This window comes from Oenanthe melanoleuca, chromosome 2 (assembly GCF_029582105.1).
Source record: "Oenanthe melanoleuca isolate GR-GAL-2019-014 chromosome 2, OMel1.0, whole genome shotgun sequence".
Classification (NCBI taxonomy): domain Eukaryota; kingdom Metazoa; phylum Chordata; class Aves; order Passeriformes; family Muscicapidae; genus Oenanthe; species Oenanthe melanoleuca.
Window position 1 is genome coordinate 10,169,644 of NC_079335.1, and position 14,829 is coordinate 10,184,472.

Consider the following 14,829-nt stretch of genomic DNA (forward strand, 5'->3'; position numbering starts at 1 on the left):
ACTCAATGCATGGACTCAATACTCATCTCACTTCTTGTCTGATGGATATTTCAGTGATGTACGAAGAAAAGAAAATGGTCTGCGTTTTGTTTTTTTTGTACCTTGTTACAAACTTCAGTCTCACTCTGGAAGTCAGGAAGATGTCTTGTAGCATCATCTCTTCTCCTTCTTCCTGTGTCTTTCCCCAGGCACACCCTTCCCAGGCAAACTCTGTCTCTAAACCGAGATCTATATGCCAGGCTTTTTTCCTTTCTTCCAAGAGCAACACAGAATTGATTTTCATTACTTGGGCGAAGCAGCCAACTCCTTTCTCCTTGTGTGACACTGGAAATAAATTTAAGCTCCTCTGTCCCCAAAGTTTAGGGAGAGGGTTGCCTGATAAGTTCAAAAAGTCTTCTGAAATACTGTAATCCAAGCCAAATTGCAGCTCACCAAGTCACATCGTCCAAACAGAGGATACACCTACAAAGAAAACAAAGTTTTAATATCTGGATCAGGACAGATTGACAAACCTTTAGGTTTTATACATGATTTCTATTAGCATCAAGAGAGTGATGTCTGCTTCACCCTTCAAAGGACACCATGATCTTGCAGTACTGACAAAAGAACAACTTGTTGCCTCAAGATTCAGCCAACAGAAGATGACAAAGAGATGTCAAAGAAAGCTGAAAAATTCAGTTCTATCATCATTTGTGGGATTTAAAGATCTTGATTTTTTTTCCTACGATTCTGAGTAAGTGGAAAGAAATATAAAAATCTTGAAATTTTGAAGGCTGATGTATTGAAACTCATTTTGACTTGAAGAACTTTGTTTCAACAGCTGGAAAATTTCCCTTTGGAGTCACAAACTTTTACATTTTGTATTATAACTTCCATTAGAAACAAAGACTCCTTTCAAATACAAACCAAAACCCAGACGGAGTCAGAAAGTTTAGATGTACTGTCAGTAGCCAACCTTCTCCAATTTTTTACTATACTTTTCCCAAAAAGGAGGATTTACTGAAGCGGACTGTCTCCTGAGGGTGCATTCAACTGCAACAGGGCACGGGATTAGTGACAAATAAAGGGAGCTCAAATGCAGAAAAAGGAAACACTGAGCTACTCGATCAAATTAGGTGGATTTTAATACACAATGCAATATAGTTAGCTTTACATGTAAATTCTACACTAAGACAATGTAAGTGTTCAACTACAGACTCTCACACACCAGCAAAATGACTACACTGCGTGTTGATTAATACTAATGCAGAGATTGCTCTCTCTGCTGGGTATAACCTACTGCTCCACTGAGGAGGCAGGAACAACTCCAGAAATCATATCTAGATTAAATTCTAAGCTTTATCAAAAAAAAAAAAAAAAAAAGTGTGCAGAGAGAAATGGAAACACAGCTTTTAGGTACTTTATCTAAACTAAAGATTCCATGATGTCCACGAGCTCCTCCATTGGACATTGGCCAGATACAAGCAGCCCAAGGTAATGGTCCTGAGAAAGAAAGAAGCAGCCTTCATCTGTGCTCAGGGGACATTTGAAAGAGTTGGAACATAATCACAATGGAGATGCCTACAAGGTTTCTTTGGGAGGGAAGAGCTGCAGAAAAGAAGCCAGCAGCCCTATTCGATTGGGGAACATCTGCAAACTAACTCCAACCCAGCAACTGAGAAAGATTGCAAGGGTGGGCAGGTGACATAGAAACTACCTCAGGTTTAGGAGGCAGCTGGGAGTAACTTGTAATTTAGTTTCATAAAAGAAGAGCTTTCTCATATCAGTGGAAGATTGGTCCTACCCAAATTTAGTGTTCCTAGTTACAGACACCAACAGTGAAGTGGCGCCCCTGCCCATGGCAGAGGAGTTGGAATAGATGATCTCCACAGGCTCTTCCAGCCCATGCCTCTCTATGATATCACTCTAAGAGAAGCAGGAAAGCTGGTCTATGCTGCTGAAGAAACCTCTTCCTTGGGTGCAGGATGTGGTACAGGAGGTACAAAGCCACTGATGCTCAAACACACCTTTGCTAGGGAAGCCAAGCAGCAGGGTTCATTGCCAGAAGAAACAAGATCACAGCTGGTGTGGTGGAAGCAAATGGCTCTGGCACATCTCGGGAGCATGGGAGGTACAGCTACGAAGATGACTACTGGAAACAAGATGGGCCCCAAGCCATGAGGGAGGTAATGTCATCCACAGCTCCAGAAATGTGTCTCTCTGACCACCTCTTGCTCCTTTCTGTCTTCATATGACAAACATTTCCAAGCCACGCTGCCTCTCCTGCTTCAAGACCTGCAGTGCTGTTGCAGGGTCTTTACTCTCTGAAGGAGCACACACACAAACCAAGGTGCTGCAGGCTCCTCTGGGGCTGGACAGTGTCCACCTCCACCCTGTGAATCACCCAGCTGGGCTCTCAGCTCTCCATCACGTAACCAAGAGCACCTGATGGCCCATCCTTGGCAAGCTCATGGTGCTCAGCTCAGCTGTGTCACTCATTACAGAGGCAGAGACAGGAGCAGGATGGGATCTACACCTTTGTCCATTCATCTCACAGGCACCTACCACAGCAACATCTCCTCCCACACAAGGGCTTTGCCACACCCCAACCACATGTTTCCACCTCCTTCCCCCATTTTAACCTGCATAACCTCCAAGGTCACCCCACCATCCCTGGAGGGAGGTGACACACTAGCCTCCATATGGAGAGATGAGATTCTTTTCTTCTTCAAAGACCTTGTGGCCGTCACCTTTCAGACCAGGCATCCACATCAGTACTTTGCAGTGAGCACCACAAACTGGTCTGCTCTGCTCGCTGTGACACTGAAAACCAGCCAGAAGTCACTGAGGAACAGGGAGGAAGAGCAGTATGGTGTGAGGAGCTGCAGTGCTCACCAGAGCTGAGTCCCTGTCAGAGGGGCAGTGACCCAGGGCTTGCAGTGTGCAGCCTAGAAAGGCACAGCTCAGGGCACTGGGAACTCTGGAGCACTATCCTCAGGCTGCTGGCAATACTCCCCTGGGCAGGGCACAGTGCTGACACAGTGACATTAAAAGCACAGCTCCCAGCAGCATCCTGGCTGCCCAAAGCCCTGGCACGAGGCAGCTGAGCTGTCCCACAGCTGACCCTCCCTGGAGGAACACTGCATGCTGACAATCCTGGCATAGGGATTAGCAAGGCAGTGCTGAAGTGCTAAACAGATACAACCAGGGAGAGAAACAGCTTCCCACTAATGAGAGGACAGGCAGGAGTATCTTTTCACACATCAGTCGCTGCACAAGGAGGGCTTGCCCTGCTCTAAGCTGAAGTCAATGTTCAGACAGACAAATGCCTTGCTCACACGGCTGAGCTGAAATAGCACAGGTACACAGTGACCTGTAACCAGGCAAACCTGGGGCACACTACTTACAATTACATGCAAGAGTACTTCCAAATACCCTACACAAATGGTAAAAGCAAGAATAATTTGGGTTACAGTCTGGATTGCCTTCCTTTCCCACGCTTCCTTGGCAGCTGGTTGTCCTTGCTTCTGCAGCTAAACTTCCCCCTCCTCCATTTCTGCATTACTCATAAATTAGCATCACACACAGCAGCAGGCAGTAAAACACACCAGCAGCACTGCTGAAGGCATTGGCTTCAACAGTGGCTTAAGCAGATGTGCTGAGGAAACATCTGGATGTTATTACCAAAAAGCTTTCTAGGTTCCCCATCAGATCAACACCTCTGTTTCCTCTGAATCATTATATGTAAGAAACAACATAGAACCAATAATAAAAACACCTCAGCTGGAAATGAAGTTAACTCTCTGTGTCTAGTACTAGAAATTCAGCAGCACTGACCAAACCCCCAAAGGGAGCAGGCAGTCCATGACCCCCAGTCAAGAAGCTTGGTGCTACACTCCACAGCCAGCAATGACAGGTTTGACTGGCACAGGACTTGCAGGTCAACCATCTCCATGGTTAATCTTCATGGGAGAAAACAATCCATCAAAATCTGAAGAGGTCAAAAAAGCCTGCAGGACTTTGAAGCCAGTGGTATGCATCTGTCCTGTCCCACCATGCACTGGAGATAGATCTCAGTGTTATTTCCCTTTTGTGAATTACCTTCCTTCCCCCAGCTCTGTAAAACACACTCCTAGCAGCTCTCAGCTTTGTAAAGATTTTTTTATGCGTGGCTGGTACAGGGAGAAAGGTTGGACTAAAACTCCTTTCAGAATACAAACCAAGAAAAAAAAATACATCAAAAAGATGAAAGAGACGCTTGGCATATTAAAGAAATGGGTGCATGGAACCTTTTAAAGGTACAAGACCCACAGGACTGGCTGAGGTAAGAGGTGCAATTAGCCCAAGCTGAGCTCACAAGGCAGGTCCATGGTGCTCGGCTCCACAGACGAGGGATGTCACGTACCAGCAGGGGCCCTGTTATCTTCAGGCCCTGGGCTGGCACAGCTGATGGGAGTGTGAGGTTTCATACCTGTACCCACACTTCAAGAATACTGCTGGAAAAACTGGAGAGAGTTCAGAGGACAACCACAAGAACAAACCCAGGCTTGCAGCAAGGAGCTCAAGGAAGTCAATCAAAGAGAAAGTTGAAAGGCACCTCGCAGCCTGTAGGTACCTGTCAGAAGGGTGCTCTCAGCCTGCCAGACAAAGGCATAACGAGACCAAAGGTTGAAAGTTGAAGCTCAACAGAAAATAAACCAGGAACAACGATACCATTTTCCAACACTGCAGGTAATTAACAGAAAGAAGAGCCCTGCAATTGGCATGGCCAAGGATCCAGCACCGGCAGTTTTTAAAATAAGGTGGGATGCTTCCACCTTGCTTCTCTTGCTTCCTTAAAAATGTATGTGTGGTTCCATTCACAACTGCTGACTGCAGAGTGGAAATTAATTCAAGGAATCTCTGTTATACAGCAGGTCAGACTAAGCAATGACCTTAAAGCCTAGAAATCAATGAGGTACAGAGAACAAGAGGCTCAATTACTGGTGGTACAAAGAACAAGATGCCCCATTATCAGTATCCAGGCTTGTCCAGCCCCAGACATCCCTGCCTCATCCAAAGATCTTCTGCATCCCATCACTACCCAGATGTGGATTTTGAAGAGCAGCCTAAGTGCTAGATCCATACCACAAGCCAATCCATACCAAAATAAAATTCTCTTAAACCAAGAAACCCACTTTGATGTTTTTTTCCCAGCTAAAAAAACAGGCAAAAGCGAGTAAAAAAATTACACTCACAGGGCAGAAACAAAGCATAATGTAAGAAATAAACATTTTACAGTAAGAAAAAAATCACTCATTGGAATTACCTCCCCAGGGAGATGGTGGAGTCTCCACCACTGGAGGTCTTAAAGATACAACTGGACAAGGTTGCTACAATCACTTTGGCTCCCTTTCCCACAAAAGACTGAACCAGACGATCCTTTCCAGTCTGGGCCAGTCTCTGACTCTACAAAAGGCACACAAAACTTTTCTGACTACAAGTACTTGAGCCAAGGGAATGAAGCTCCCAGCTCTGACCCTCTGAAACCACCCATTGATGTTTATCATAACTATGCTTGCAGGTTCCCTTTGTGCTTCTTGATTCCAGGATCTTCACATCTGCTGGATTCCTCCAAGCCTCGAAAGCATATCCCAGGACATAGTCCCTGACTGCATTCTCTCTAGAAGAGCTGGAAAAGCTTCCCTGCAAACATCAGCTCCTGCTTGATTTAAGTTTTCATCATCATGGTACTGGCTCATGGTTGTGCATCTGCAATACCTTCCCTCACTCCTGCCTCTTCTTCCTTCAAGGCTTAAAAATGTGGGGGGCTCACTGTGACAGCCATAGGATTAAAAGGGTAACTAACCTGTGGCACAAAAATCAAGGAGCTAATATTGCTGCCTAAGAAACTTGGAGGCTGCAGTCAAAATCCAGCCTCCACCAACCCTAAACCTGTACTTGGTAGCTGGAAAATACAGGGGGAACCAGGGATGGGGGATTAACTTTTGGGGCTGCAAAGCATAGCAACCACTCCCAAAGACTTTAGGACCATTGGGTCACCCAGTCTGAATCTTGTGTAAGGGAGGTCACAAGTTTCTCCCCTGCCTTTGATTTGAGCAGTACTGCCAGTGTTTGCCTAAGCCCCACCTTCCAGGGAGGCATGCTGGCTCCATGCAAAGAGCTCAAGATATGGAGATGGTAAGTCACCTTTTTGATGGCTGGCTCAAATACTTAAAAGCCTTTGGTATTTAAAAAAGGCACTTTAACTCAGGTTTATCTGCACTGCATTTGCAGCCAGGGGTGCTTGTGATACTGCTGCTAGCTGCGGGAGGTGCCTTGCCTGATTTCCTTAGCTGTTCACAAAATCCATCTCCAGGAGAAACCCTGGGGCCTCTCTGCTCTCTTCCCCTGCAGACAGCCTGTCTTCTGCCTCCACCCTTTTTTCTGTATTTATAATTGCCAGAGGAGAAGAGGAGCTTTCAAAGGATTTAGCACAAGTGCCTGGCAGAGAATTTCTTTTTCGGGTGGCTGGTGAGCAGAACAGGGGAGGAAAGGAGAGGCAGAGCTAACACTTTCATGCCCATCGTTTCCCTTCCAAGGTGAATCCATACATTTCTCGAGACCCATTTCCCCCCAATCCCCAAACATCTCCTGCTCTCTTACCAGCTTTTCCATACACTCACACATATAAGGCTGCTCTTCCCCAAATATCCTCCTCACATGCCTCACAACTCACTCCTGTGTCCCTGTGCCACTCTCCCACAGTCTCGTTAACAATAATTATTACCCGAGTTACTAAACCTGCTCCTCAGTGCTCACCTCTCAAAGGACAATTCCAATCTGGCTGGCTAAGCAGCACTCACCACCAAGCAGGGAAACCTGGGCTAAAGAAGATGCTCACAGCAAACACCTCTGGATAGAAACAGGGATGGCATTCCACTACCCAGAGCTGCACCTGCACAGAGAGCTCCTCTTGCCTACCCCGCTGCTGTCTGCAGCACCCTCATCCCATCTGCAAGGGCACAAGTTTCAAGAGCCTTGTACTGAAGCTTCAGCACTTCCACAGAGTCTTTGGTATTCAAAAGGTTTATTTTAAAATTGAGTTTGTTTATCTCACAGATTCATTTCCAATTTATGCCAGCAAAATAAAGACCAAAATGCAAAACAAAAATGAAAAAAGAGCCCTCCTGACTTGGAAGTCTAAAAATAGACCAGTGTATTGCAAAGAGTGAACTTTCAGGTAAAGGCTGTGGATTGAAGGTTCAAATGAATAATGTGTTTGTTTTTCCTGCTTCAATACTTTCCTGCTGTTATCACTGTACAAATAAGTCAGCACACGCTAATTACCCTGATGGCAATTTCCTGGGAACTGGTACTTATGTATCAGGCCAAATTTATTGCCAAGCATCACAGAGAAGTCCTCCCCCTGCACTCCCAAATAAACAAACAAACAAGCCCAGCTGCCAAATCCCCCTGTCCTTTTCTTCATCACTGCAGACCCACCACTGCCAGCACGGTCCCACTCCTGACTCCAACCTAAGCTGCAGGATCTGCCCTGGAACAAGTGTTTCCCCACAAGCCTGGTTAAAGCTAAGATGCTAGTGTAGAACATGGATCTGGCAGGGCCAGAACCTGGGCTCGTATCCTTCAAGGCATTCAATGTATGAACAAACTGTGGATCCCAAGCAGTATCTGTGCAGTAGAAGGGGTTTAATCTCAGGAGCCGAGAGTACAAGCACCTTTTCTGCAAGGTACACACATCAAGAGAGAAAGGATGGGAAGTGAAATGTCTGTGAAGTGTTTTTATAAGGCACCCAACAAACCAGTCTCAAGCCCCTTTTAGCCCAAAACCATCCCACAGGGCTAACAGTTTATATTCATGGGTGAAATACATCAAAGAACCATCTAAACAATGCCTGTGGTTTCTGCTGCATTTTTTTTCTCCCCCACTTGGTATTTATGTAGCCATGGATTTACACTGTAATTCAGTCAAATGCATTAGAGCAAAGATGAAGGGAGAGAAGAGGGAAAAAAAACACTACTACCTGTGTTACATCCCAAATGGCATTGAATTTCTGAATAAACCCTTGCTGCAACCTCAACCCAGATGCAGGCTGTTTGCTGAACAAGCAATATAAACCTAGCATCCTTCTTTGTGGGCTTTTCCAGCTTTCAAGGTCTTTTTTTTTTTTTTTTGGAGGATGGTTGGATTGCTTTGGATTTATTGTATTATCATTTCTTTCTGCTTTCACTGTGAGACAAAGGGTTAAGTGACCTTTCAGATCCTCCCTAGATGCAACTCCATGCATAACAAGAAAGCTTCCAGCCCAGTGAAAACAACTTGAAAGAAGGGCAGTGACCCAGCCACAGGCTTAAGTTTCAGGTCACAACACCCCTGCTCAAAACCATCCATCTTCCTCTGGCCACAAGTTTGCAGCCAGTCACCTTTTGGGGACCCAGCTGTTGTTAGCATGCTTCTTGCACATGAGATGAGAACTGTGAGCTAACAAGGGACACTGCAGGTACACACTGATGCAGCATCCCTTTGCATCCAGTAATAGGTGCTAAAAACACATGGACCAACAGGAAAAATAAATAAATCAAACTGCAATTGTGAGCTCGGTTTCATTTACTCTCAACTTCTGGAAGGAAATGGGAGTTTGCAGCCCCTGTCAACCTGGACACATGCACACCACATTGCATGGAAGAATCAAAGCTGCTTGGCTAGCACAGGAGCATCATGCTGCTCTGCTAAAAGCCCTGGATCAAAGGAAAGAGAGGGTTTGGTGGTACCACACACAAATAGCCAGGGAGACACTGTATCTCCGGAATGCTGCATGCTGGACAAGGGCTGCAGAGAGGAAGGATGTGCCTGCTCTCCCCTTCTCCAAAAGGAATTCCCTCAGGCCAGTTAGAAATAGTCACCTGCTGGACCACAGAACTGGGGACCATAGAAGGGTTTGGGCTGGAAGGGACCTTTAAAAGTCATGTAGTTCAAGGTCCCTGCAATGAGCACAGACATCAATGGTTCATCTCCACACTGCAGGAAGGATGCTGGCAAGCAACACACTGCTGAGAAAGGTCAGCAGAAGGTTCTAAACCCAGTTCCACACAAGCCAAACAGAAACATGGCTCCTGGGAGGGGGATCTTGGCTCATCTGGGGTAAGAAAGACAAAAAACCTAAGTGTGGCAACCAGCCCCAAGCCTGGCACTCGGCCCAGCTCCTCCCAACCTCTCATCTACAAGGGGTGGCCTTGCTCTGAACCAATGCTAATAGAGAGTATCAGGATGGGAAGAAAATATAGAAAAAGATGAGAATGTGAAAAGAATTATCAAACACTCTCCAACCTCTACCATTCTGTGCTATTAACTCTAAAAGCAAGAGCACAAAGGAACAACCTGTGTGTGCAGGAAACTGGGCACTGAAACTTCCCCATTTATCATCATCAACCAAAGTGCCCTGGGAAGTAGGGCAGGCACAAAGCCCGAGCAGGTTCCCAGTTCAGCTGCAGCTCCCAGGGTTTCGATGTGATTAGGCTGCTGACTCTCCTCCACACGCTTTCTGGCACTGGGACCAACCCATGATATTGTTTCCATTCATTCCTCCCTCTCAGCTGTGCCAGTGCATGCCAGTTTGCCATGCGAGACTGCAAACTGCATTGGGGAACTGAATCTACAGAACAACAACCCAGGGGAGAGAAAAACTGTCAGCTGGATGGGTTCCCTGCTGCTAGTGTGTTCGGCAGCCTGAGACTGGTTTCATGTAGTGGTGCAGAAGGACAGCCAGATATCACAGTAACACTGCCCAGCTGAAGGAATGAACCACCAAATGGGCTACTAGTTTTTTAGTGACTAGCTGTATTTGCGTGGGCTATCAAAAAAACCAGACTGAATTTGGTGAAGTGATCCCATTTCTCAGCTGACTGGCTTACTGTGCAATCCTGCAGCACCAGAGGATCAGCTAGAACATTGACTGCAAACCCAAGGCAAACTGTTTCTGACTAGGTGCTGAAGAGAGAAGCCCAAGGCTGGAGCTTGTTTTACACCAAGGACAATGCAGGTATGAGCTGAAACACTGACAAAGGACATGACAACTTCACTGGGTTCCCTGGCCAACAAGCTAAGCAGGAGTAACAAGATGCTGAGCCCTCCAAGTGCAGTTATCTTCTACTGCCTTGTATATACTCATGTGGGATGGATATGTGTATTTATTTTAGTATTGCTGAAAGTATTCACACTATGTTCCAAAAAATGCAAATATGTCCTTCGATGCTCAGAAAGGCATGTCGTGGGAAGATTAAAAAAACTCAAAACTTGTTTCACCTCTCCAGCCTGCTTTCAGACTGACATATTCCACTGCTGAAGAGCAAGCACAGGTAGGGTCTGTAGTAATTAGCAATAGCATTTAAAAAGGTTCTGAGGCACCCATTTAGGGAAGAATTTGCAACCGAGTGATGTGAGTGCTCAGATCTCCCCTCAATGCATGCAACTATCTCTTTGTTGCTGGGTCAGCCTCTGTCCTCCACTCCTGCAGCTCTGAAACAAGGTCAGGGGGATGCCCCGTACCCCACCTGCCCCTCTGGGTTAGCCAGGCTGGGGACTGTCCTCATTAAATCATTTGTGTTGTGAGAGACCTTTAAAGACCATCTACCCCAAACCCCTCAAGTGAGCAGGGACATTAACTCCATCAGCTTGCTCAGAGCCCAGTCCCACCTGACCTTCAATGTTTCCATGGCACATCTACCACCTCTCTAGGCAACCTGTTCCTTCCCACCCTTCTCCTCCAGGAGGTTAGTGAGCACCCAAGCTGCATCAGTCGCTGCACCCGGATAAAGCTGAAGTATAAATGATGATGACACAGGCAGTGGGAAAATGTGGGGACAAGAAGATCAAGGTGTTTTACCCAGTAACTCCAGTAATGCTGGGTAGTGCCAAGATAGAACCATCTCTGGGGAGATTCTGAAGCCCAGATCTCTTTACTCAGTTTGGAGAGGGCACAACAACTCACTCCTTGTCTCTGGCACACTTCTCTACCCCTCTTTCACCAGCAAAGTACCCAGTTTGGGTTTTTGAGCTACACAAGGGCCACCAGCAATGGAAGAACCAGAAATGGGGACTGTGCCATTTTCCCTGCAGATGCCTTTCACCACCACAGAGCACAGGGGAAACACACCTCAACACAAGGGATGAGATGCCCACCCCAAACCAGGGCATGGCTCTGATGGGGCACGCACCCAGGCTCCAGCAGAGCAGCCCAGCACACCCAGGAAGGGCTCGGCCACCCAGGCCCTGCCGCAGTGCCAGCGTTAATGTACAATTAACCATTAATGCACCACCGCCATGGCACGGCTGACAGGGCACTGAGAACGAGCCCTGGGGAAGGAGCACAGCTCCGTGTCCTGGCTGTGCAGCCCGGCTCCCATGGAGAAATGGAACGAGAGGCACAGCTCGCCCTGTCCAAGGAATACGCCCTTCCTAATGAGAGTCGAGCCAGGAGCTATGTGGGAGTGGCGCCCATTCCCAGGCAGGCTCCAACGCCACTGAAAGCCAGCGAGGAGACAGGCAGCCTCCGAGAACAGAGACACCAGTGGGAAATGTTGCTTTGAAGCCGGCTCGCCAGCTGGCTCTGGCACCGGGAGGAGGAGGAGGAGGAGGAAGGAGTGCCGCTCTCGCGATGCTCCCTGCATGTGCGTACATGCAGCGCTGAGCTCAGCCGGGATCCTGCGAGAGGCTGCAGCAACCGCAGAGCGAGTCACCAGCGCTGCCCTGCCCGGCTGGGCACATGGCCGGCACAGCCCGGCCCGCGGTGACAGCACCGCCGGGACAGCAGCCGTGGACAAGAGCCGGCACCGCAAGGACCGCCCAAGGACCGTGCCGCACACCCGCCATCGTCCCAAGATGTCGGTAGGAAAAACTCCATTATCTGTAGCTAAATCTGGGCAGAGTGCAGTGCCAGGACCTCTTCTCATCCCGAGGAGGTTATGTTCCAGGAGACACAAATACCTTTTATCAGCCTTGCTGCTGCTGGTAGCGCAGTAATGATGTCAAGAGTGACCCAGCGGCAACAGCAAGGTGCAGGGTCTTGGATTCACCGCAGTCTTGACCTAGCTCTAGAAAGCCAACAGTAGCAGCGGGATCAGAATCAAGACAACGGTGATACAATGAAAAATTTCGTAATTAAATTCCTGACACTTGTATCCCTTCCCCCACCTCTTCTCCTTATCTTTAAATTCCCTACCACAGATCTAAAAGCACTTAACAGCTACTTAAGTGCTATTAGAACCCCTCATCCCGATGGAGAAACTTCCAGCGGATTGAGCAATCCTCAAATTGCCCAACAACCCGTTGGGCGAGGAGAAAGCAGAGAAAGCAGGTCTGGTTGAGCACAAGTCTGTCCATCCCTGCGCGCTGTCTTGCTGCAGGGTATGAGTTACCGGCAGGGCAGGGCAGCTGTAGCACAGCCATTTCCCAGGAGAGGGTGTGCCCCACCTTCACAGCTGCTGGAAAGCGCTGGGCACTGGCCCTGCTAAGAGAGTAGTTGGAAATACATCTTTTTTTCTTTTGTTTCGTGTTTGTTTGTTGCTTTTCTCATTGTTCTGAGTTTAAAGTTCAGGAGTGCAGACTTTCTGCAGAGAGCAAGGGCTGTCAGGGTAGGTAGCACGTGCGGCTCAGTTTCTCCATTAATAAATAAGATTGATTCCTGCAGGTGTTTACAAGCAAAAGAACACCAAAAAATCACCAAGGACTTTTGTTCTGTTCTTACTGTCCCAAACTCTCTGTGTCCAAGGACTGAGTTATACAACTACACATTAAGGTGTAGGGAAACTGGGAGAGGGCATTTCAGAGAACCAGGAGCTACCAGTGTGTGGACATTGCCAACGAGAGTCCCTAACAAAGCTAACAGGACCTTAGAGTTGCCCAAAGGCTGCAAAATTGGATCCCTCCAGCAGCAGCAGACACAAAGCCAGGGGCTATGGCTGCGATGGTGCTTGACTTTTTAAATCACACGTACAGGTGACCATGGAGGACACCTCATGGCCAGCAGGTCCACTCTGACTGGAGGATCACCAAGACAGAAGATGATGCAAAGTATTTCTATTTGCTATATATATTCTCCAGTGTGCTGTCAAGCAGCTGCTTCTTCTCAGCCCAGGGCAGTGAGTGTGTTAGGTGGAGAAAGCAGACAGAAAAGTCTCTCACCTTGCCACAGACTTATTTGCTCTTCTTTAATTCCTTCACTTGCTCTAGTGGACCCATCTTGTACATCCCATCCTCTCATCTTCCTAACATTAATTCATTTGGCCTTCTTGTAAACTCTAAAATCACTGTAAAAAGAACAATTAAGGGATTATCATCATAGCAATTGAGGATAATGTGTCCAAAAGTCACACTTTTAGAGAGGTCCAATTTAACCAAGAAGAAACTGGAGAGGAACTATCTACTGATGATACCCAAAACTGAGTCTCAAAACTGAGGCTGATATAGAGCATGGAAGACCACCTCTGCCCTAGCTCTTGCTGTACAACTGTGGACCATGGGCATGAAGCAGTATAGTGACTTGACCAAAAATCCAGCAGTTGGGTACCAAGGCACTGCACCTGAGGATCCCAAACACAGGAACGGGGGAGCTAAGAAAATCTCTTTACCACTTAACTTTCCATCACCCAGTCCTGCCAAGAGAGAGGGTTTAATTAATGTTTCAAGTACAAGTGCAATTAACAGACTCTGTCCAAATGCATTCCAGCTGCTGAAACACAATTAGTTTCATCTCAGCGTCTAGGAACAGGCTGTCTCCTCTTTGGCAGTGTGCAGCAGGTGAGACCTTGGGGTGCCCAGCTGATGGCTGGGCCCCAGCTAATGAACTGAATTAGGCTGCTTCCATTCTCATTACAGACCCTTCAAAAAAGAGACCTCAGAGGTCTCTTTACCTTCAATAAAACCTTCTCCTTGTCTCTGTGCCTCAAATTCAACTTCTACCAGCTTCTATTAGGTTGGCAGTGCTATTGCATCCATGGTGCTCACTTCTGCTGAAAAATTCTCCAGCTGCCCAGCCTGTGCATCCACTGCTCACACACAGTACTTGTCTTCTCATTAGGGATCCAGCACTTCCAGTTCCCTCAGCTTCCCAGACCCTGAAACTCCAGCAGCAGAGCCGAAAGCAGAACCAGCAGCAGCTGCTGCAAGCAGCCAGGTTATGCAGAGCACCACATTCCTCCTCTGGGAATGGGCAGCACAAATAAACCCAAAATCCGATTTTATTGCATCTTTCAAATTCTTAACAAGCCAACAAAAATTATTGTTGCCTTTTTTTTTTTCCTTTGGTATTATTATTTTCCATTTTTAAAGTTACAAGGCTTTTAAAATCAATAGTTAAATTTTAGATGCTAGGATACTGTTAGATGCATTTGGGGGTGGTTAAGAAGAGGCACTAAAGAAATAATAATAATAATCATAACAACAACAACATGAATTCCCCAGCAGGATATGTAAGAGTGAGGGAACGACTGTCATCCTCTTCCCTTCCCAGAATCAAGAGCAAAAGAAGATCCATGAGTCCCCCTGCCCATGCAGGCACTGGGGCAGTCCCACAAAGGCAGGGCGGCCCAGGACATGCAGAACAGGCTCTTTGGAAAGGTGGGACCATTCAAACCTCAGCAGGGTCATTTGCAGGGCTGAGGGCTTGTCAGGGAGAAAGCAAAGCCTTTTTCTGAATCAGCCAGCTGCCCACAGCAGGGGAGTCTGGGAAGAGGTGTGAGTAGGATGGGATGTGAGATGGGATGTGAGATAGGATGTGAGATGGGATGCGAGATGGGATGTAGGGCGGGATGCAGGATGGGATGCAGGGCAAGATGCAGGATGGGATGCAG

At 47.3% G+C, this 14,829-nt stretch overlaps 2 long non-coding RNA genes across 2 annotated transcripts in view; both read right to left on the bottom strand.

The window, feature by feature from the left end:
• The window catches only part of LOC130250115 (uncharacterized), a 37,279-nt gene extending 36,824 nt beyond the window's left edge, over positions 1 to 455 (bottom strand). Inside the window, exon 1 of the long non-coding RNA XR_008839914.1 lies at positions 102 to 455. This is a non-coding gene — a long non-coding RNA (uncharacterized LOC130250115). The remainder of the gene's footprint in view (positions 1 to 101) is intronic.
• Positions 456 to 1,407: 952 nt separating this feature from the next.
• Positions 1,408 to 14,829, bottom strand: part of LOC130250270 (uncharacterized) — a 58,358-nt gene continuing 44,936 nt past the window's right edge. The window contains exon 7 of the long non-coding RNA XR_008839956.1: positions 1,408 to 1,482. This is a non-coding gene — a long non-coding RNA (uncharacterized LOC130250270). The remainder of the gene's footprint in view (positions 1,483 to 14,829) is intronic.